The sequence below is a fragment of the Megascapheus bottae genome, unplaced genomic scaffold, assembly GCF_031878675.1.
Source record: "Megascapheus bottae isolate mThoBot1 unplaced genomic scaffold, mThoBot2.hap1 HAP1_SCAFFOLD_50, whole genome shotgun sequence".
Lineage (NCBI taxonomy): Eukaryota > Metazoa > Chordata > Mammalia > Rodentia > Geomyidae > Megascapheus > Megascapheus bottae.
The window spans coordinates 1879204-1901902 of NW_028327837.1; the positions used below are offsets into that span (position 1 = coordinate 1879204).

Genomic DNA, 22699 nt, shown 5'->3' on the forward strand with positions numbered 1-22699 from the left:
GGGTTAAGGTAGGAAGATGTCAAATTCGAATGTAAAGATCCTGTCCAAAGTCCACAAGAATGAGCTGGACTGCTTCTCTGGGCATGACTCAGCTACCTCACAGGCCTCTTACTCTCTTTCTCACATAGTTCTTCCCGAAGGGAGACTCAGGTAAAGCAGCCAGATGGCTAGTGCAGGTTGGCAGCAGACTAAGAGAAACTGAAAAGAAGACTTTGAATTTCAGTAATTGTATCTCTCCCCTCTCCTTCTCCTTCTCTCTCTCCCCCTTTCCCTCTCTCTCACCGTCTTCTTCTCTCTCCTCCTGATTCTTTCCCTCCTCCTACTCTTTCCTTAATGTGGCACCAATTGAGGACCTAAGGCACTTGTTTGTCTTTTTTCACTCAACATTAGTTCACTACTAATTGAGTTACATTTTCACCCCTAGCTTTTCTTCTGGCTAATTGGAGATGTGAGTCTCATGGACTTTTCTGCTGAGGTAGGCTTTGAACCACTATCCTCAGCCTCCAGAGTAGCAAGGATTATAGTTGTGAGTCACTGGAATCAACAACTGTTGTGTTTTCACATTGAGAGTTAATTGTAGTCCTAGTTTGTACAAAAAGATTGTAAAATATTACTGATAAATTATTAACCCCAAGAAAGCAGCTACTCTCATTTATTTGAAATAGAAAAATCAAATTGCCTGACACTGGTGGCTCATGTTTGTGATCCTAGCTACTCAGGAGACCGAGATCTGAAGATCGAGGTTCAAAGCCAGTCTATGCATGAAATTCCATGAGACTCTTATTTCCAATTAACCACTAGTGTACTAGTCTTGAGCAAAAACTTCAGGGACAATGCAAGGCCCTGAGTTTAAGTCTCAGTCCTGGCATATATGCCCAAGAATTATGACAATGTAAATATCTGACAGGAAATCACTACTTTTAGTTAGATTTGTTAGACAGAATAGGTGAGAGGTTTTCAGTGCCTGATAAATTTTTTTATTAGGTAACACATGCTTTTGCAATGGTAGATGTTGGAAATCAAGTTTCCATTCGTGAAACAAATACCTGAGAGTGAACTTCTAAAGAGGAGAGGCTTTGCAGGACATTGATGGCTCACACCTGTAATTCTAGCTGCCCAGAAAGCTGAGATCTGAGGATCACAGTGCAAATTGAGCTTGGTTTGGAAAGGGTATGAAACTCTTATCTTCAGATAACAACAAGATGGAAAGAACCAAAAAGAACAGAAATCCTGGCCAAGTTTGAGAGATCAGTGCTGCAGCTTCAAGAGCTATTTCCTGGCAACCAGCTGGTTTTCACCCATCTTCTTCCAGATGGTTTACCAGAGTTCGGCTGGCTCTTGCTCCACTGACCTTCCCTCAGAGCTCAGTGAGGATGCCCCTACCAGCTGGGCTGGCAGCCTGCAGGTGGACTGCAGTCCATCCAAGCCCCGCCCCACGGCCCCACCCACCCGCGATTAGACACGCCCCTCCTTCCCAGAGGACCATGGGAGCTGCTTGCCTGGAATCCCTGTGGAAAGCACAGTTGGAGGCGGAGGGACAGGAGCTCTTGGTAGACCTACTAAAGGAGCATTTGGAGTTTGCTCGTACATTGACTTTAACTTAAAATATGTACTTTAGAATTTAAACGTTTATTTATATATAGTTTACTTATAACTAATAATTTGTTCATTCATTTTGTGGGTAGTGGGTCCTGAACTGGGTTGGGGAAAGGTCTGGGTTTTCTTGCTCACGGTTAGTGCTATACCATTTGAGCCACACTACTTATGGCTTTCTGGTGGTTTATTGAAGTCTTATGGACTTTCCTGACTGGGTTGGCTTCAAACCATTATCCTGAAGTCTCAGTCTGCAGAGGAGCTAGGGTTACAGATATGAGCCACTAACAACCGGCTTAAAATATTCTTAATAAATAATTTTGCCATTTTCCATATCCCATCGTTTCAGTCAAGTGAAAACTTTAAAAAAAGGTTGTTACGATTTTACCCAGAGGATTGATTTGACAATTGTAAATTAAATTGATGAAGAGGTCATCATTGAAATTTATACATCACTTTTTCTATCATAAAAGATTAAAATTTCTGGGTAAAATGGAAAATTATGTTTTCAAGATAGTCAAGACTGTTTTTGTTACAGTTTTAGGTACAGAATATGAACATTTGAAACTAGGCTGTGTACTTGGGCACCTCATTCCTGTAATTCTAGCTATTCAGTAGACTAAGAGCTGAGGATGGTGATTTGAAGCCAGGCCAAGCAGGAACGTCCATAGTTAACCAGTGAAAAGTGGGGCAGTCGCTGCTTGGGGACGCGGTGGCGCGGGGGCTGCGTTCTGTGCTCAGGGTTCGCTGTCACCGCCCGTCCCTCTCCGGAGCCCGGGCCCGAAGGGATGCGCACCCGTGCATGTGGCGCTTGACCAAGACCAAAGATGGCCATGAAGTGAGGTCGTGCAAAGTGGCCGATAAAACGGGCAGCATCACCATCTCCGTGTGGGCTGAGGTCGGCAGTCTCATCCAGACCGGGGATATCATACGGTTGACCCGAGGATATGCATCTATGTGGAAAGGATGTCTGACACTTTATACTGGAAGAGGTGGTGAACTTCAAAAAATTGGGGAATTTTGTATGGTTTATTCAGAAGTGCCAAATTTCAGTGAACCCAACCCAGATTATCGAGGACAGCAGAACCAAGGGGTAAATAATGAGCTGAAAAATAGTAATACCAGTACAGGTACATTTGGACCAGTGGGAAATGGTGTTCAAACTGGCCTCGAATCAAGGGGATGCCAAATTTCATATTCTGGTAGAAGCAATGGCCGGGGACTGACCTATCCACAGCTATCAGGAGCAACTAATAATCACACAGTCATGACCACAATGAGTAATGGCAGGGATCCTCGGAGGGCCTTTAAAAGATGACCTATGCCAAATAGTCACATGTAGTTTTTGAACTACATGACCTACTTGAACACATATTGCACTTTTATTTATTGTTAACTGTGAAACGTATGTCCTTTATTAGTTTTCTTTTACATTTTTGGTTTGTTAAGACAAGTGGTTGATTTTTATAGCAAAACTGTTAAGCTACTCAAGTATCCTATTGAAGAGTAAGAGCTCTCTGAGAATTAGGGGCATTTACTTAGAGCAAAACTATTGGATATCCTCTTTTAAAAATCTGTACCCATTTTAAGGGTGAGTTACTTGAGATATTAAGCTTTATAGCCTCTGTGAGTCTATCTTCTGTATATGTTTTTGTAATATTTGGCATAAAGTTTAATGGGATATTTTGTTTTAAATCCAGCTGTTTACCAGCTAAAGCAACAACCACCAAAAATGAGAAATTTGATCAATGCTAACAGCCATTTTGACTCCAGGAATAACTGACTATATTGACTGCTATTAAGATTTTCCCTAGCACTGAATCATCTAGAATTCTTGAGTTGCCCCCCTCAATTTATCGTAATTATGGAATAAAAGTAATTATTTTGTAAGAAAGTACATTTTCTGTGCTTTCTGTAATGTGGTACTTTTAACATTTGTTTTTAAAACTACTTATTATGTTGGGGGAAAATTTAAAACTAAGGCCTTAAGTATTTAGTTTTGAAACTACCATGTAAAATATTAAAATGTAGTTTGGAGGAGTTGTAAAATCACAAACACTGATTATTAAAAAAAGTGTAAGTAGATATAATGAAGGTGATTTAAATTGAATCCATGTAGCAATTAGCAGTCTTAAGTTGCCCTGGTAGTTAACAGCCTTCAGTGAAAGTGCTAGGTACTTCCCTTTATTTCAGTTGTGTGTATGTGTCCTAATTTTGGAATAGATTGACATTATAAGCAAAAGTTACATGACTCTCAAGAGTGGGTTGCAGCTTTATTAAAAAATGTTAACGTGTACTTTATTTATATGTTACAAATGAGACCCACTTTTACTTTTTATTATATGGGTAGATAGCTAGTAACTTTTTTCCTTTGTTAAAGTTTCGCCTCCTCTTTTGAATAAAACTTGTATTAATATTAAAAGATCTTTCTAATTTTTACTCTTTTCTATGACAACAGTGGAGAGCCTATACATCTTCCTGACATTATAACATTAACCTGGAGACTATTTAGTTTTATATCTGTTGTCTTCCCCCCTCCCACTTTTGTTGCTTTTTCCTTCCTACCTCAAATCATACAATAAAGTCATAGCATTTTAAAATTTAAAAAAAAAAGTGAAAAGTGGAGGAGAGTGGCTCAAATGGTAGAGCACAAACCTTGAGATAAAAGCTACAAGGCAGCACTTAGGGCCTGAGATTGTGTCTATACCAGCACCTTCCCCACCAAAAGACCACCATAAAACATAAGTTGTGTGACATCTAATTACTATACAGGTCACAAATTCATATTTCTGCCTCCAGAGTAGCTGAGATTAAAAGCATGTGCAGCACATCCAACTTCTCCTTCTTGCTTTCTTTGCTTCCCTCCTTCTCTCCCTCCTTCTTTCCTTCCCTCCCTCCCTCCCTCCTTCTTTGCTTCCCTCCCTCCCTCCCTCCTTTCTTTCCTTCCTTCTTTCCTTCCTTTCTCTTTTTTTTCTGTTTGTGAGACAAGGTCTGAGACACAGATAGCCTAGCTAGACTTGAATTCTAGATCCTTCTGTCTCAGCTCTCTGGGAGTTGTTAAGACAGACAAGCTTCACCATACCTGACCTGTTCTTATTGTTACCTACTGTAGTTTAGTTTTTGCCTTTTGTAGGACCTTCTATAAATATAACTCTGCATATTGCATGGTTTCATATAAAACTTCCAAGATACTTATAAATTATTAATAAACCCTCTGCATTCTTTTTTATATTTTGAAATAGTACTCTATTACATAAACATTCCCCATTTTGTTTATCCATTATCACATTTTATTCATCCATTTATCCCCATATTTATTTATCCATGGACATTGGATTTATTTGTAATTTTGGGTTTGTGATGAATGTAACTGTTATGGATATTCTTTTTCTTTTCCTGTTTTCTCTTTTGGTTTTTTTTATACATAGTGGAGTTTGAACTCAGAGGCTTGTGCTTGCCAGGCAAGGTTTGGGATTGATTAATTTTTTGTGGGGGGGAGGTAGTCATGGGGCTTGAACTCGGCCCGGGCACCGTCCCTGAGCTCTTCAGCTCAAGGCTACTGCCTTAAGCCAAGCCTGACTTCCCATTTTCTAGATGTTAATTGGAGAAGCATCTCAAGTCCTTTTGTGCTGGGGCTGATTGTGAACCTTGATCTTCAGATCTCAGCATCCTGAGTAGCTAGGATTATAGGCATGATCCACTGTGCTTGGCTTGGGATTGATTAATTTTTTAACTGATTGAGCCATACCCCTAGTTAGGTTTTCTCTTGTGATTGTCTGAATAGGGCCTTCCTTTATCCCAGGCCATCCTGAACCTCTATCCCCCTATTTATGCTTCTAACTGAACTGGGATGACAGCATGAATCACCACGTCCAGCTTTTTATTGTTGAGATGAGGATCGCAGTGCAAATTGAGCTTGGTTTGAAAAGGGTAGGAAACTCTTATCTTCAGTTAACAAGAAGATGGAAAGAACCAAAAAGAACAATTTAGAAGACATGAATAGAGATGAATATGAAGAAAAAGAAAAACTAAAATCATAAAAATTGTCACCATCCCAAAATATTAACCACTAACTTACATCCTTCAGTAACCAGATGGTTTGCTGATATATTTGAATGTTAATATGTTCAGATGATTGCTTCCTAAATACAAGTACTGCTGGGGCCAGCCGGCAGTGAACCAGGGTTCACAAATTGGGATTCCTGAAATAGGGGGCAGGGACTAGGAAAAAATAGAAGAGAGACAAACAGATGGGGTTTGGGAGGGCTACAGCCCAAATTAGGAGCCACAGCTTAAGAAGACAGTAGCCCAAGACTGTAGCCCAGTTTATTTCCAGTTCTGACCTTAAATACACTTGTTTAAACTAGGGAACTGCCAGTGGCTACATTCGTACAAACAGTATCAAGTCTCAAATAGGTTGAATGAAAAGCGATCAAGTCCCAAATAGGTTAAATGAGAAGCTATCAAGTCCCAAACAGGTTAAATGAGAAGCTATTGACACAGCCCAAAATCATGATAAGAGCTTACTTCCTTGTGTACTCAATTGTGCGGGTCCAAGGTCACTGACCCCACAGTCACGGTTACTGACCCCACAGTCGGTCCCCAACAAAGTACCTATGTGCAGATATAATTATAAAATCTACTGCCTGTCTGTCTGTCTATCTATCTATCTATCTATCTATCTATCTATCACCTGGTACTGGTATTGAGGCTTGAACTCAGGTCTTGTCTTCCTGCTTTCCTTTTTTCCCCAATGTATTCCTGGGTGCTATGATTCTGTATATCAGGAAGTTGTGTCTAGACATAGGTGTTTGGATTACTGGTCAGTGGGTCCACATCCTAAAAAGACATATTGGTTGTACATGATCATATATATGAGCCCTTGTATTCATGTACTTTTTGTTTCACATACATGCTTCTCACATTTTCCTGTCCCATTGCTGCTAAGAGAGGAAGTACAAGCATCTTGTCAGAATGTGATCCCTACATCTCCCCATGGCTCATTGCTCATCCCATTATTCTGCAGACTTCTTCCTTTGTTCTTTTAAAGAAGTATGCTGCTCAGTCCTCTGAGGCTGCAAGTCTAACAACACAAACTGCAGAAAAGGCACTAGTGTTAAGTGAGGAATCCAATTAAGTTCTAAAATGTTAGTTGACAGAAATTTGTAGTCATCTTCTTTTGAACCACAATCCTCAGATCTCAGCCTCCTGAGTAGCTAGCATTCATTACAGGCATGAGCCACTGTGCCCAGCTAGAAATTTTCTTCTTAATGCAAATCAAAATAACATTGAGATTTCACCTCACCCCAGTTAGAATGGCCATTATCAAAAAATCAAATAACAACAGACGCTGGTGGGAATATGGCCAGAAGGAAGTGCTACTATACTGTTGGTGAGAGTGTAACTCCTTTAACCACTCTGGAAAGCAGTATGGCGATTCCTCAAAAGACTAAACCTAGAGTTCCCCTATGACCCAGCAATTCCCCTCCCTGTCATTTACCCACTAGTCCAGAAACAAGGCCATACAAAAGCTACTAGCACAACGATGTTCATCGCAGCATTATTTAACATAGCTAAGATATGGAACCAACCCAGACGCCCCTCAGTATATGAATGGATCAAGAAGATGTGGTATTTATACACAATGGAATTCTATACTGCCATCAGAAAGAATGACATCACCGTGTTTGTAAGGAAATGGAAAGACTTGGGGAAAAAAAAGCATATTAAGTGAAGCCAGACCCAAAGGAACATAGGCTCCCTTTGTAATAATTAGTACACATCTACGCATCTCCTGGCAGAGATCAAAAGCTCAAAAGCTAAGTGCATCTGACCATATAGGATGAAACTAAACAAAATGAACTCTAGGATATGGAAACAGAGGTTTATCTTTGTGATTGTTGTTATGAAGTTATTTCTTTTCTCTTTTTTTTCCCTTGTGGTTAATTTTATGTGGTTACTGTATCTGACTTTGTTACCTGGTGTATTGTATATATGTTTGTATACTTGGTGTATTTGAAAAAGAGAAGGGAAGGAAGAAAACAAGATGATTGGGAGGGAGTGGGGGGAGGGGGAGGGGAACAAAAACATGAGAAGGGGTATCAATGTTGAAGAAGTAATATTCCCACTATCTGATGGATGTAACTGTAACCTTTGTATACATTATCCTGAAGATAAAATGCAATAAAAATAAAAAAGAAAATTTTCTACTTAACAGATTGACTATTACATTAAATGATCAATCAAATGATAGATAATAAAGGTAAGCTTAGAAGGTAGATCCAAGGAATAATTACAATAGCATATTGAATTTGCCTTTTTCTTTATAGGTCAAAAGCTACCTTGTAAATTGACCATTTTTTATCATCAAATTCTATGAATGCCACAGAATGGGGTTCCATAATGAGTTTCAATAGGGCTTACAGGAGGAAGGAAATGATAATGAAGCTCACTCAGAGACAATGTACTAAATCCAGGAAAACAAAGTTTGTGTATAGAAATGGCTATGGGCAAATGAAGAACAACATTTTTTTGCTAGAAATGTAATAAATTATTCCCTTAGGTGTCACGCTTAATGTTGAGAAAGCTATTTGGAAAGAGTCTGATCACTGGACCAAAATACAATCTTAATTCTACATGCTCACAAGGCCATTCCTTTCTGATCTTGTCAGGGTAAATAAGACAGTATAAAACTCCTTACCAGCAGGAAAGGGAAAAACCATCTAAGGAAATATTGTCCATTCTGAGAGTTATAGATACAGTGAAAATTTGATAAAGAATTAAGCTAACCTCAAAGAATGTTAGTGTGGGCATCTAGGAGGAAAAGGAATCCTTAATGAAGGTTACAAATGGTAGACTAAGTCTCTAATGAGGAAAAGACTTGCCAAAGTAATAGAAGAAATACTTTGGGAAAATACCTATTGTTGAGGTGAAAGAAATTGGAACAAGGTGTTTATAGGTTATTCATGTGAAGTACACAATAACGTGCACCTTAAATTTGCTCATTTTGGTGTTTTTTTTTGCCAGTCCAGGGTGTGGACTCAGGGCCTGAGCACTGTTATGTGGTAACTAGGAATTGAACCTGGGTCTTCGTGCATGCTAGGCAAGCACTCTACCACCAGACCAAACTCCTGGCCCCTCATTTTGATATTTTTTTAATGGCAGTCCTGGTGCTTGAACTCAGAGCTTGGGCACTGTCTTGAACTTTCTCAAGGCTAATATTCTACCACTTGCGCCACAGCACCACTTCTGGCTTTTTCTATGTACATGGTACCAAGGAATTGAACCCAGGGCTTCTTGCATGCTAGGCAAGCACTCTACCATGAGGCAATACTCCCAGCCCTCATTTTGGTATTTTGTGCCTCTCTCTCTCTGTCTCTCTCTCTCTTTGTCTCTCTGTCTCTGTCTCTGTCTTTTGCCAGTCCTGGGGCTAGAACTCACAGCTTGGGCATTGTTCTTGGGCTTTCTCAAGGCTAGCACTATATCACCTGAGCCACATCACCATTTCCAGCTTTTTTTCGGTGTATGGGATACTGAGGAATTGAACCTAGGTCTTCATACATGCTATGTGAGCACTAGACCATTAGAATACTACTGCTCCCAATTCCAGCCCTACTGTTTCTTTTTATTCTGCTAGCTTACTTGTGTCAAATTAAGAACCAAAATGTTTCTGTGTGTGCATCTTACATGATACTCAGTATATATTTAAATGATGAAGATCTAGGTCATTGAAGTAATACCTGAAGGAAAAATAAAAGTATTCCAATAAGAATTACATTGAACACTTGAGGAAATATACTTTTGTTATTTCTTATTTAAGGATCAGTGTTTTTTTTTGCTGTAAATACCATGATTTATCTGACTTTACAGGATGTGACTCAGTATATTGCATCAGAAGAGCAAGACAGTTGTGAGGAAACATATCCATCCTTTGGTATGTTCATTATTTATATTCTATCTTCTCGTATAAGTGGGTTTTGTATTTTCAATAATATAGCCAAAGGAATTTACTTCCAAGACTACCCTGAACAATTAATAGGTCAAATCAGCAACTGCTATAATTATTTTTGCAAGTATGAGTACTTACTAAAACACTTAAGAAATATCAGCATCATATTAAGTATGATCTTTAGAGTTATGCTCAAAATGTGTGATTGATTTGTGCTTCTGATAATAAATATGCCTCATGTGATAAAAATTTAAATCCAAATCAAAGACTGACTAATTAGTCAGAATTAAGAATCCTATTTTGTCATTAACCCTTAGCTTCTTATCAAAGGGAAATAATTCTTAATGGCTCCCAATTCATAATTTCATATTAAAATCATTAATGCCAAAGACTGGAACAGAAATATATCATGTGGTATGCGTACCTTCAATGTGTGGATTGAGGGAGAGAAGAGTCTGACATGTATCTGAAGGAGATGATTGGGAAGGGTGCTGAATATTACAAAAAACCCAGAATATTTCATTTTAATGAATTGGATCAGAAAATACAACCACATTTTTATAGACTGATATAAATATAGCTTAGCATAGATTCACACTGGACTTTCTGCTGTGAGTATACACAGATGAAAGACCCTGTATAGACTATAACCAAGTGGAAGAAAACCATTAATCCATATATCCAATAGAAACTTAGAAATCATGGCTTCATGCCATGTTAAAATTGTGTTGTGTATTCAAAACTGAATCAGTTTCCCTTTCTGAATAGTTACCTATGGAGACACCATCAGGAAACAAACCATGCATGTTTGCATTGTATTGACATGACAGAGAAGGAATCTGTCAGCAAAGAATTTTTAGCTCTAGAACCCCTTCCAGTGAAGATGTTGAGAAGGATTTACATTTCCTTTGTTCCTGAGATGGAAGCCAGAAGGAGGAAAATTCCCTACTCAGACAACAGGTTCCCTAATATGACATTGATCCTCCATGGAAAGAAAGCTGACAGACGAGTGAATCTCTAGGAGGATCATCATCCAGGGAGACGAGCAGAGCACGCCTACATTCATCATTTTATCCTGACAGTCAGGGGCTGAGCAGGTGTCAGCTAGAAAGATACCATTATCCTGGCATCTACATTGTTATAATGAACAGAAAGGAATGACAGCGGGAGGACAAGGAGATTTCTCACATTTAAGAAGCAGCTCTTCTTGGGCTAGGAGTTTGGCCTAGTGGTAGAGTGCTTGCCTAGCATGCATGAAGACCAGGATTTGATTCCTTGGTGCCACATACACCCAAGTGGTGTTTTGCCTCAAGTGGTAGAGAACTAACCTTGAGGAAAAAGCCTAAAGACAGTGCTCAGGCCCTGAGTTCATGCCCCAGGACTAGCAAAAAAAAAAAAAAAAGAAGTAACTCTTCTTACCATATACAGCTTATACTTTTGTTAATCAAGAGGCTGGGAATTGGTAGGTCCAGGTTCAAAGCCAACCCATCACAAAAGTCTGGGAGACTCCCTATCCACAATAAGTAGTAAAAAAAAAAAAGGAGGCAGACAGTGTACCTCATGAGGTAAAGGCCAAGTGTGGTATAGAAAGGCGAGAAAGAGTAAGAGAGGCCCTCAGTTTAAAGGCTGAAACCAGCTAAATCTGAAATGCAAAGAAAGAAAGATAAAGGGATTAAGCAAGCAACTGTCCTTTTGCCTTTTTTTTTTAAGCTTATTATACTTTTTTTATTCACAGAGGAAAGCTGTAAATGGTATTTTCTTCTGTTTTTGGCTGTTGGGCTTGGATTCTGGGCTTGGGTGCTGTCCCTTAGCATTTCAGTTTAAGGCTACTGCCCTACCCCTTGGCCACAGTGCCATTTCCCATTTCCTAGTGGTTAATTGGAGAGAAGAGTCTCACAGTCTTCAGGGTCTTTAGTGCCTGATCTGGCTTTGAATAGAGATTCTCAGATCTCAGACTCTTGAATAGCTAAGATTACAGGCATGAGACACTGTGCTTGGCTGTAGTTTCCTTCCTTCCTTCCTTTCTTTCTTTCTTTCTTTCTTTCTTTCTTTCTTTCTTTCTTTCTTTCTTTCTTTCTTTCTCTTTTCTTCCTTTTTGTTTTTTGCCAGGCTTACGACTTGAACTCAGGGCCTGAATACTGTCCTTATATTCTCAAGGACAGTGTTCTAGCCCTTGAGCCACAGCACCACTTCCACCTTTTTCTATGTATGTGATACCGAGGAATCAAACATGATACGTGATATGGGATAGGCAAGCACTCTTACCAATAGGTCAAACTCCTGGCTCAAACATAGTATTTAAAGCTAATGTACAATCTAAAATATATCAACAACTCAAAAAATTGAATCACTCCAAAACTAATCTCCAAAGTAACAACCATCCCATTAAAAAATGGGCCAAAGACTTAAAGAGAGTCTTCTCTGAACAAGAAACAAAAATGGCCTATAGACACATGAAGAAATGCTCAACATCTCTGGTCATAAAAGAAATGCAAATCAAAACAACTCTAAGATTCCACCTCACTCCAGTTAGAATGGCCAGGATTAGGAAAACGAATAATAACAGATGCTGGAAGGGATGTGGCCAGGAGGGATCACTACTACACTGTTGGTGGGAGTGCAAACTCGTTCAACCACTATGGAAAGCAGTGTGGCAGTGCCTCAAAAGGCTAAACATAGAACTCCCCTATGACCCAGCAATTCCACTACTTGGCATTTACCCAACCATCCAGAAACAAGGGCATACTAAATCCACTAGCACAACAATGTTCATTGCAGCACTATTTACCATAGCAAAGATATGGAACTAACCTAGATGTCCCTCAGTTGATTTTGATCAACAAGTTGTGGTATTTGTACACAATGGAATTCTATGCTGCTGTCAGAAAGAATGACATCGCCCCATTTGATAGGAAATGGAAAGACTTAGAAAAAATCATATTAAGTGAAGTAAGCCAGACTCAAAGGAACTTAGGCTCAATGGTTTCCCTCATTCATCATAATCAGTAGAAACCTTGGGCTCTACTAGCAGAGATCTGCAATAGAGCAAAATCTTGATATGTAAGGCCATATAGTATGAAGGTAATTGAAAGGACCTCCAGGATATTGAAACAAAAGCCATATAACGAATGATTGTTGTCCTTAATGTACTATGTTGTCTCTCATCTCCTTTGCTGTCCCTTGGGTACCTCATATTGTTACAGTATCTCACTTTGTTATCTGATATATTGAATTTATTTGTATTTGGTTATTTGAAATTTGATAGGGAAGGGGGGAAAACCAAGACGGGTGTGGGGTGTGGGGGGGAGGGTAATGGGTACCAAGACATGTGAAAGGGTATCAATGTATATGAATTAATGCACCTTCTATCTGGCAAATATCATGTAACCCTTTTATTAATTACAATAAAAAATTTAAAAAAAGAAAAAAATAAAGCTAATGTACAGAAGAAAATTTCCATTGAACTCTCTCACATGATTTACTGCTTTCCTGCCAGAGAAAGCTTTTCCTTAATAAATAGATTAATACCCTCTTGGGTCCTTTTGTATCTAGGAAAATACTTGTTTTTCTTCTTGTTGGTGTTGCTTGTTGGTCATGATCCTATGGCTTTAACTCAGAGCTGGGCACCTACATGTTTTTGCTCCTGGTTAGCATTTGAGCCACAGCTCCACTTCTAGTTTTTTGGAGGTTTGTTGGAGATAAGTCCCATAGACTTTGATTCCTAAGCTGATTTCAAGCAGGGATTCTGAGACCTCGGCTTCCTGAGTAGTTAAGATTACAGTTGTGAGCCACTAGAGCCCAGCTGATGATACTTTTTCTTTTGCTTAATTCAGTATTAGGATCCCTCTGATTATATCAATATCATCTTTTGAGACATAAGCAATTTTTCTTCTAGAAAGTGTTTTCATATTTTATTTCTAGCCCAGTGAAGATATTAGTACTTAAAATATGTATTTGATACTCAACTATAGTAGTTTAAGTTAAATAAAGAATAAACACAAATATAAAAGCTCTGATTTTCTCTGTATGATGACTTCAGTGTGCAAGATGGAGTTTTAATATCTGTGAAAACTACTTTTATTTCCTCTGGCATCTGTTAAACCACATCTTGTAATTTTTGGGGGGTGGGTCATGGGTCTTGAACTGGGCCTGGGCACTGTCCCTGAGCTCTTCAGCTCAAGTTTACCACCCTACCCTAGGTGTTGTCCTTGAGTTCTTCAGCTTCCCTACTCTTGAGCCAAGCCCCACTTCCCGCTTTCTAGAAATTAACTGAAGATAAAGTGTCTCAAGTCCTTTTTGTGCTGGGGCTGGCTTTGAACCTTGATCCTCACATTTCAGCCTCCTGAGTAGCTAGGAGCTGATGTAAACACCTGAGAGTCTTTTATTGCAAGCTTGAGCCTGGGCTCCTAATCATCAGCCACACAGCAGGTTAGAATTGAGAGCCCCGACCCTTCAGTTAGCAGGGGTTTTTTTAGTAATTTGACCATAAGGCACAAGCTGGCCATATGCAAGAGGCCAATAAAATTGTAACATTTCCACCTGGTTTCTTGCCTTTGTTCTTCTGTCAGGAATTTACAGCCCACAGCTTACTCAGGAAATTAGGGGGAAATCTAGAGAGGGGTCTGTTCAGTCTACTAGATTCCTTCTTTTTTTTTGCCAGTCTTGGGCTTTGAGCTCAGGGCCTGAGCACTGTCCTTGGACTTTCTCAAGGCTAGAGCTCTATCACTTGAGCCTCAGCACCACTTCTGGCTTTTTTGTATATATGTATGTGGTAACGAGGAATTGAACCCGGGTCTTCGTGCATGCTAGGCAAGCACTCTACCACTAGGCCAAACTCCCAGCCCTAGATTCCTTCTTAGAGAGGATACTTTCTGGCACTAATTTGATCACTGTGTGTGTGTGTGTGTGTGTGTGTGTGTGTGTGTGTGTGTGTGTGTGTAGTAAGGCTTGAAATCCAATCCTCAAAAACTTGCTTGGTTGTTTACTTATGGCTGGCTCTGTACCACTTGATCCTCTACTTTCTAGTTTTTTGATGACTAACTGAAGGTAAAGTTCTTCTATATTTACCTACCCCTGGTAGCTATGAACCAAGATCCTCTGAGCCTCTTGAGTAAATAGGATTATAAGAGATGAACTACTGGCATGCATATCTATTGGCATGGGGTTTCTTTCTTTTATTCACTTGTAAGAAATGTCAGAGGAAAACAAATGACTTATAATTAGGACTACTCAGATAAAACACTGATGTTTAACACATGGGTTAACATTCGCTATGCTCATCAACCTTCCGTATGATTTCAATCTTTTATCTCTGTAATGTGTAATTAGATTTCTTGAGCCCTATTTTTGGCAATAATTAGATCACTTACAAGAAAGTTGGTTCTTCCTCTCTTGGTTTTATAAATTTTTGGATATTTCAGGGCAGGATTTATGGAGTGTTAATTTTGCCCTGCTGTAGCAAGGCATCTCTGATGTCCTCTGTTCTGTAAAGACATCACTTCCTGGCAGTGTGTGAACAATAGGTAGTTTCCTGTCATCTCTTCATGTGTTTTATTCCTCAATGTCAGGCTCCTTTCTGAACACACGTGATCCACTGCTCCGTTACATCTGCAAGGGGGTCCTGTGTAGCTCTCCTGGATTTCCCTCATACCACTCTGAACACTCCAGTGCGCTGTCTTGTGACACTCATCCTCCTCGCTTCCATCAGCCTGTTTTACTCACCATTGCATCTTGGGAACTTGGAGTATGCACCACCTAGCTCCCTTCTTTCTTTGCCTTGGTCTGTGCATTCACTGACTCCATTCTCTCAAATAGGTTGTCTTCAAAGTGCTTTAATGTGGTTTGCTTGAATATTTTTGGATTGGCTTCATACAGAAACAGAGCTCAGTGAAGCTTACTCCACCTTAGGTAGAAACAGACTGCCATGAAGCATCAGTAAATATTGTAGACTGGATAAATGCCAGTTCATAGTCTGTCTTCTTGCTTCCTTTTTAGTGTTTAGCTATCAATGTAGCTATTTTCTTCTGGAAAGTACTCCTGTGCCTAAAGAAGGTCAATTCCTAGGAGAAAATGCATTTTATTCCAGCATCTAGTGAATCGATAGTGGCCATTTTTCTGCCTTTCCATTGCCCTAGTCTCTAAGGTAACCCAGAACAAGGATGTAACTCATCTACCTACAGATCTTCATGTAGTTGTTTCCTGAAGTAGAACCTCTTTATGCACTTGGACAGAGAGTGGATGTGAAAATATGTGTTCCTTTATAATAAAAAAATAACCCAACCTGACATAGCTTTTTCCCTTGTTTTCTTTCAGGTTGGTTATTTCAGCCAGAATGCACTTCATTCATATGTAAAATACATATGAGAATATGCTTGGGAAATATGTGGAGATGCCAAGACAAGGAGCAAAAAAAAAAAGCAAAGAATATGTTATCACAGTTACAGTGTGAAGAACAGGAAGGAGAATTTTGTCATTTTGAGGTAAATGCCTATCTATATGTAGTGTTTGACAGTTTGGGACAAGTTAGTTTACCACTGATACATGTAATGATTAAAGGCATATTTCTTAAATCACAATTTTAATGACTTCCTAAAAGGAGAATATACTGAGATCTCATTGTAAAGCAAAACATTTTGAATATGCTATTTGTTGATGCTGCCAGAAAAAATATTCTGTATATAAATAATTTTATATGTTCCTATTTAATTACTTTCAACAAATATTTTTATGTATAGGATTATAAAATTGAAACATGATTTTGATCAATATCTCAAAAATACTCATAGAAAGAATCTTCATTCACAGCTCCTCAGCACTCAGCCATGTTATGACATATGTCCAATATTACTAACACTATGGATGCAAAGGCATTTTTCATTTATTCTTTTGTTCTGGTTCTCAGAAATGCAAGTTCCTTAGGAGTTCTTTATTGACTAATGAAATGCTGGTATTTGTCCTTGGCAAACTTCACAGGACTGTGGACAGCATGAAGGAGGCCATTGAAGGAATTTCCTTGGTGATTGCACACACTCAGTCTCTTGCCCATACTCCTGTCACAAGGCCTAGCAGCGAGGGCTAGTTTACAGAAAAACTTCCACATGTTGCAGAATTGAAGGGAAGTTTCTCTCCTGGAGAAAACCATGTGACTTCTTCCTCAAATGCATACACTTCAGTTGAGAGCCTGGACCAGTACCTGAGCAGGGTCAGTTGCGTCAATGTTTTCCACTGGCTTGCAGTATTTGAATGATTATTCTTCAGTTTTTGACATCCTGACTTGTTTGACTGCCTTGTATGTATTCAGTTAAGATTGCTACCATTCAGTGTTCATAAAAGAATTGGAGATCTTGGCATTTTTTAAAACCTCTAGGTCTCATTCTGAATTGCTACAGGTTTTTTTTTTTTTTTGGTCACGGGACTGGGTGTTGTCCCTGAGCCCTTTCAGCTCAAAGCTAAAGCTCTTGCCCTACCCTGGAGCCCCAGTGCCACTTCCGATTTTGTAGTCGTTAATTTGAGATAAGAGTCTCATTGACTTTAGAGCCTGAGCTGGATTTGAACTGTGATCCTCAGATCTCAACTTCCTGAGTAGCTAAGATTACAGGCACGAGCCATGGTGCCTGGCCAGCTGTTTTTGTTTGTTTGTTATTGTTATGTCTTTTTTGTTCACAGTGGGGCTTCCAGTATCCTCCATACTTGTGTTCTCCATTCGTGGGATAATTTCAACAGTTGCTCTGACTTTATTAATGTTTATCAGATAGTATACTGAAGAGCATTTTATACATGTCCCATACCTTCTCTTGTCATGTCCTCACTCCCCACTGCTGCCCTTACCGCAAAAGGTCCTCTTGTACATTCCTATTATTCATCTTTAAAGTCTAGATTTACAAAATGGAGAGAAAATGTGACATTTGGCTCTCAGTGTGATGTATTTGGCTTAGCATGATGAGTTCTCCTATCCATTGTCCCCATAATGATTTCACTCCATTTTTAGAGCAGACTCATTCCTCATTTTGTCCACATATAGCAGTTTTGTATATACTCATTGATGAGTAGGCAATAGTTTTGATTCCTGTGTTTCAACATTTTTGTTGTTGTTGTTGTGAGACCAGAACTCTGGGCCTGGGCTCTTTCCCTGAGCTCTTCAGCTCAAGGCTAGGGCTCTAACACTTTGAGCTTCAATGCCACTTCCGTTTTTCTGGTGATCAATTGGAGAGTACTGTGCCATGTATTTCCTGCCTATGCTACTTTGAACTGTGATCCTCAGATCTCGTCTCCTGACTAGTGAAGATTGCAGGCGAGAGCCACTGGTGTCCAGCTTCAACTCTTTTGAATAGTGCTAAAATAGGCACAAAGGTACGATGAGAAAAGTTATGTTTTGTGTAACTTGACTCCATAAGGATATGGAAATTAGCATATTTTAAGTTTCTGTGGAAGCGGCATCTGAACTGGTTTGGAAATGAACACTGCTGTCGAGACACATCACTGGCCATGCTCACCACCTGCGTGATTTCACCTCACAAAACCTGATTGTCCTGCACCATCTCAAGCTTACCCTCCATGCTGGAGCTCATATGCTTACAATTAAATGTCAGCAAATAATTTTATGGACCTGTAAACTTTAAAAATGAACTCTGTTTCATGAATAAAATTGTGTCAATAAAATTTTGTTCAAACACAAAATCTTTTTCTATGTGGTTTTGTTATTGTAATATATAGTGGGTTTACAGTTATATTTGCCAGATAGTAGGCGCATTACTTCTCACACACTGATACTCCTCATGTTTTTGTCCTCATTCCCCTTCCCCACCCGATCATCTTGTTTTATCCCCTCCCATTTCTTATTTCAAATAAATGTATGTACATTATGCCTGGCAACAAAGTCAGATATTATCATGATATGAGATTAACCAAAGGGCAACAAAAGAGAAGAGAAATAACATAGTACATTAAGAACAATAATCACACAAGATAAAGCTCTTGTTTCCATATTCTGGAGATCCTTTCATTTAGCCTCATCCTATATGGCCTTATGTATCTAGGTTTTGTGCGATTGTAATCCTCTACCAGGAGAATCCTAGGTGCAAACACAAAATCTCTAAATTGTAATTTTCTTGACAACACTTTCACATTAATTTTTTTAAATAACATTTATTGCTGTAAGTCTTTTGGGTGTTATGGTAGATTTCACTTAAGTTCTAAGCAAATAATTGGATTTTAGTATGCTACAGGTCAAACTTCCTGTGCCACACTTGTGAGCTCTATACCTTTGTCTTTAAATTCTCACTGTCTTGCCATCACTAGAATGCCTGCTGGATAAGTGAATATTAATAACTTCTATGTTAGGTATTGTGGGAAACCAATATGAGTCTGGGGTCTAACAGAGTTATACTCGAAAGGCCTATATTGAGGACAAAGGGTGAAGAGTACAATCTGCCTGCCTTCATGCAAGGGTGGAGTAACCTTTTTTGCCTAAATTCTCACAGGTCATGACAGTGTGCTTTGAAAGTATTCCCAGACTTGTTTGGTTACCCTCTCCCTCCAGGAGATAGATTGGCTGAGAATAACTTGATAGTTGAGACTGGATGAGTCTTTATACAAACAATAAGTCTTCTGAGAATTCTTGTTATTATTCAAGTATGGAACTGTAGCTTGATTGCCAACATAAGCAATTGCTTTCTTGTACTAAGGTATAAAATAGACAAGCTGTTTAATAAAGTTGTCAGATGCAGCAATTGTTCTGGCCCTCCCAAACCCCTCTGTCTCTGTCTTATTTTCCTTTCAACCTCTCAGCCCTACTCTTCGAGGACCCTTGGCCGGGTGCCTCCGGCAAGGTATGGCGAGTGTAAGTTATCAATGTGTTTCTCCTATTTGGATTCTGCGCTTACTGTTCTTCTCTCATCTATAGACGTCATGTAACCATTTCATCCCACCTTATGATACAAACCCGGTAAGTTTCCGTGTATGCACACCTGGAAATGCGCAGACTGTGACACATGCCAGGCACTGCTGGGTGTGTGAGAGTACACTGATGATGGTTTTGCTGTTTATCCAGTGTTTGAATATTTCTACACCAAGATTAAAAATTACAGAAGCAAAAATATTTATTGGAACACATAGAGAAATATGTTATCTGTCCCAGTTGTTAAAGTAGCCATTTCCATCAGTGAGCCTTGGCTCAGAACTCTGATGGGATTCTCTAGATGTTTGAACATACAGAGAAGTCACACAGGCCTGTGTTAAAAATGAGATTCAACCATGTCTTCCTACTCAGCTCATTTCCACACTGGTGCCCAAAGCATGTTTTGATATATAATTCATGAGATCCGGCTAGGGAACACGATGTTTAGAAATCAACAGGGAAATTTGAACTTTCTTCAAGTTAATGAAGAACATAATACTGAGCAGCACACTCACTTCAATATGGAAGTTACAAGTTGTTTTCCAAGAGGTACAAGACATGGGAGTATGGGCAGTATGCCTTAGAGACAGGAGTGGAGTGGGGGTTGGTTAATGCTATCGAGATGAGGTTGGTCAGATGCAATAGCCCTTAATGTTTTAAAGCAGCTTCCACAAAATAATGAAGTAGAAGTAAGGCAACTTATTTGAACTAATCAGATAATTTTGAAACAAAAAGTAGGAGTAATTCTGAATCTTTTCTTAGCAGCAATCAGTGACATGTGGCTAAGGTCACATAGAAATGCCAAGGATACAATCAGATCACTACCTTAATTTGCAACAGTCAAAAAGCATAATATAGCTAAAAAACTAGAAGAAAGGTTGATGAATAGTTCTTTCCTTATGACTATACACTAATGTTTCCTGTGGTTTTGTGGCTTATTTTCTAGTTCACTTGCTATGTGGGATACAAAGCTCATTTATCATCTGCATCTCTGCTTCCATGATGCTTCTGTTCCTCCCTGCTGGCACCACTGTTGGCTCTCTGTCCAGCCTATCTGATTGATAAAGGATCTGCAGAACGCCCATCCAATATGGTGGTGGACCTTTCAATATAACAGAGTTGTGGGGTACAGAAAACTGATTCAGGCTCCATTAGCTACTCTGTATGTGAAGTTTATTTCCATTCCCTCCAATAAGTTTGAGCTGCATACATGTACTGTGGCCATCTGCATTTGACCTTGTAGCTCCTCCTACTTGACTTCCAAAGAGAACAGGAGCAATTGTCTTTCCACATAGTCTACTGTTGCTTATTTTCAAGATTGAATATAAGGCTTTACTGTTATTGATAGCCATTTCCAACTCACCAGCATAATGCTGGACGGGAAAAGCACAGTTCAAGACTTCAAGCATTAGCAAGGAATACAGAGTCATGGGGCATAATGCCATATAAGCAATGTGCATGCATGCACAAACACGCACACAACACACACCCACTATAATTTCTTTGAGAATGTGATTTCACTAGAATACCCAGTCACAAAACTATAATTAACGATTTTTCTTGACATAGTTGTTGTTCACATAATTGTCCTCATTATCCATGCTAAAGAATGAAATTATAGTCAAATACCATGTAAATTCATTCGACTTACTTTTTTCACACACTTTTACTTCAGTTTATCTAAACACCATTTTAAATGGTGCGTATGAAGAAGGATATTTCCTGTTTTTTTCATAGACATGAGACTCTACAAAAGCAAAGTTTTATGCTACATTGATGAAAATTTCTTTCCTTGTTAACCAACCCAATGTTAAATGTCCTCTTGTTTAAGCCATTTTAAAGCTAACATACTTTGTAGGAACTTATGTCCTTACTCCACATCTAAAATTCTGCTTCCATGTTCCCTCTTCTCACTCCTTGCTGTGCTAATGCTTCCTGTCTGACCTGCCTATCTGATAGGGAAAAGCAGCTGAAGGATAGAAGCAGGACCCTCATCAAATGGGGCAGTCAGAGTAGGAGAATTCTTTGGTATTAAGTGTTGATCCTGGGTTTGTTTGCTCCTTTGTTTCTTAGGGCCTTCTCACTTCAGTGGCTTGTGACTTCCATATATCCATTGTGGCAATCTTACTAAGCATTGTGTTTGTTAGTAGTTGATTTCACAACAGACCATAAACAATTATCTTTTGTCCTTTTCAATTGTTTTCCATTTATTTTTGTTGTATGAGAACTCAGTCAGTGAAAAACAGAGAAGCCAGATTTTGAGAGGCAGAACTGGGAGTCTTTATTGGATAGCCAGTGACTGCAGGGAGACTTCTGTTCAAAGACCTGCAGCCTAGCATAGAGCTTGCACAAAGCTTTTAAAGACAAAAAACACATGATTTGGGTGAGGAGCAGTCATTCTCTGGAGCCAATCTTCCCTAAAGCCAAACAGCATGACATCTCCATATTCTCTGAAGACAAGCTCTCCTAAAAATGGCTTGTTTCACTTTGAAGGTTTTGTAGCTGGATGAAAAGCTCTTATCACCCAGCTTGATGCCAGGATGGCTGTGAGAACAAGGTGATGGTGTGGAGACCCAGTCTCCTTATTTCATTTTGACATCTGAAAAAATTTCATGCAGATATTTATGGGCTGTTATGCATCCTGTATATTCTTATCATATTCCAAAATGATTAAACACAAATGACAAGTTAACTCAACAATGATCATGTCTAGTTGAGGAAGTGACAGTGGCTGCAAACTAGCTGTTTTCACCATTAACAAATTCAACACATACATGAAAAAAGAATCTGGAAGTAATTATGGAAGAAATCGTATGTCTGTCCATAGTGGATTGTCCACACTAGTGTACCCATGGCCTTGAGCGTGTTTGGTATGTGCACTGCCACTTGAGATCCATCTGTAGCTCCTCCTCCCCACCACTGTTTTTCTTGGGTACTGAGATGGCAATTCAGGGGCCTGTAATAGACATGCTCTCAAGATAGAGTCACTATTTCACATGTGCTTGATTCTTCAATGATACCTTTGTGCTTTCTCCATACTTTTGATCTTGAGCATCCTGCTGTCTGACATGTAAAATAGTTTCTACTCTTATGCCTGAGGCCAGGGGAAACAATTTTGAAGGAAACTCAGGGTAGACATGTGTCAGCATACAAATCCAATTCTTCAGCAAAATGGTGCCTGGAAGCATGGTGCCTGATTTAATGCATCAGCCATGAGGTAGAAGCTAGGATATCTGCAATGCCCTAGGGAAGAATTTATAGTG

The 22699-nt window shown here is 39.3% G+C and overlaps 1 protein-coding gene, 1 long non-coding RNA gene and 1 pseudogene across 4 annotated transcripts in view; 2 read left to right on the forward strand and 1 right to left on the reverse strand.

Annotated features, from left to right (window-relative positions):
* Window positions 1–22699, reverse strand: part of LOC150039056 (uncharacterized) — a 341232-nt gene that overhangs the window by 81853 nt on the left and 236680 nt on the right. The window lies entirely within an intron of this gene.
* LOC150039063 (uncharacterized) lies at window positions 1544–18217 on the forward strand. 3 transcript variants are annotated; one of them, XR_016534554.1, is made up of 4 exons: window positions 1544–1584; window positions 9463–9526; window positions 15854–16020; window positions 16514–18217. It is a non-coding gene; the product is annotated as an uncharacterized LOC150039063 (long non-coding RNA). The 3 variants fall into 3 exon arrangements; XR_016534553.1 differs by having other exon boundaries at window positions 1545–1609; XR_016534555.1 differs by lacking the exon at window positions 1544–1584 and adding an exon at window positions 1656–1732.
* Window positions 2460–3858, forward strand: LOC150039064 (SOSS complex subunit B2 pseudogene; annotated as a pseudogene).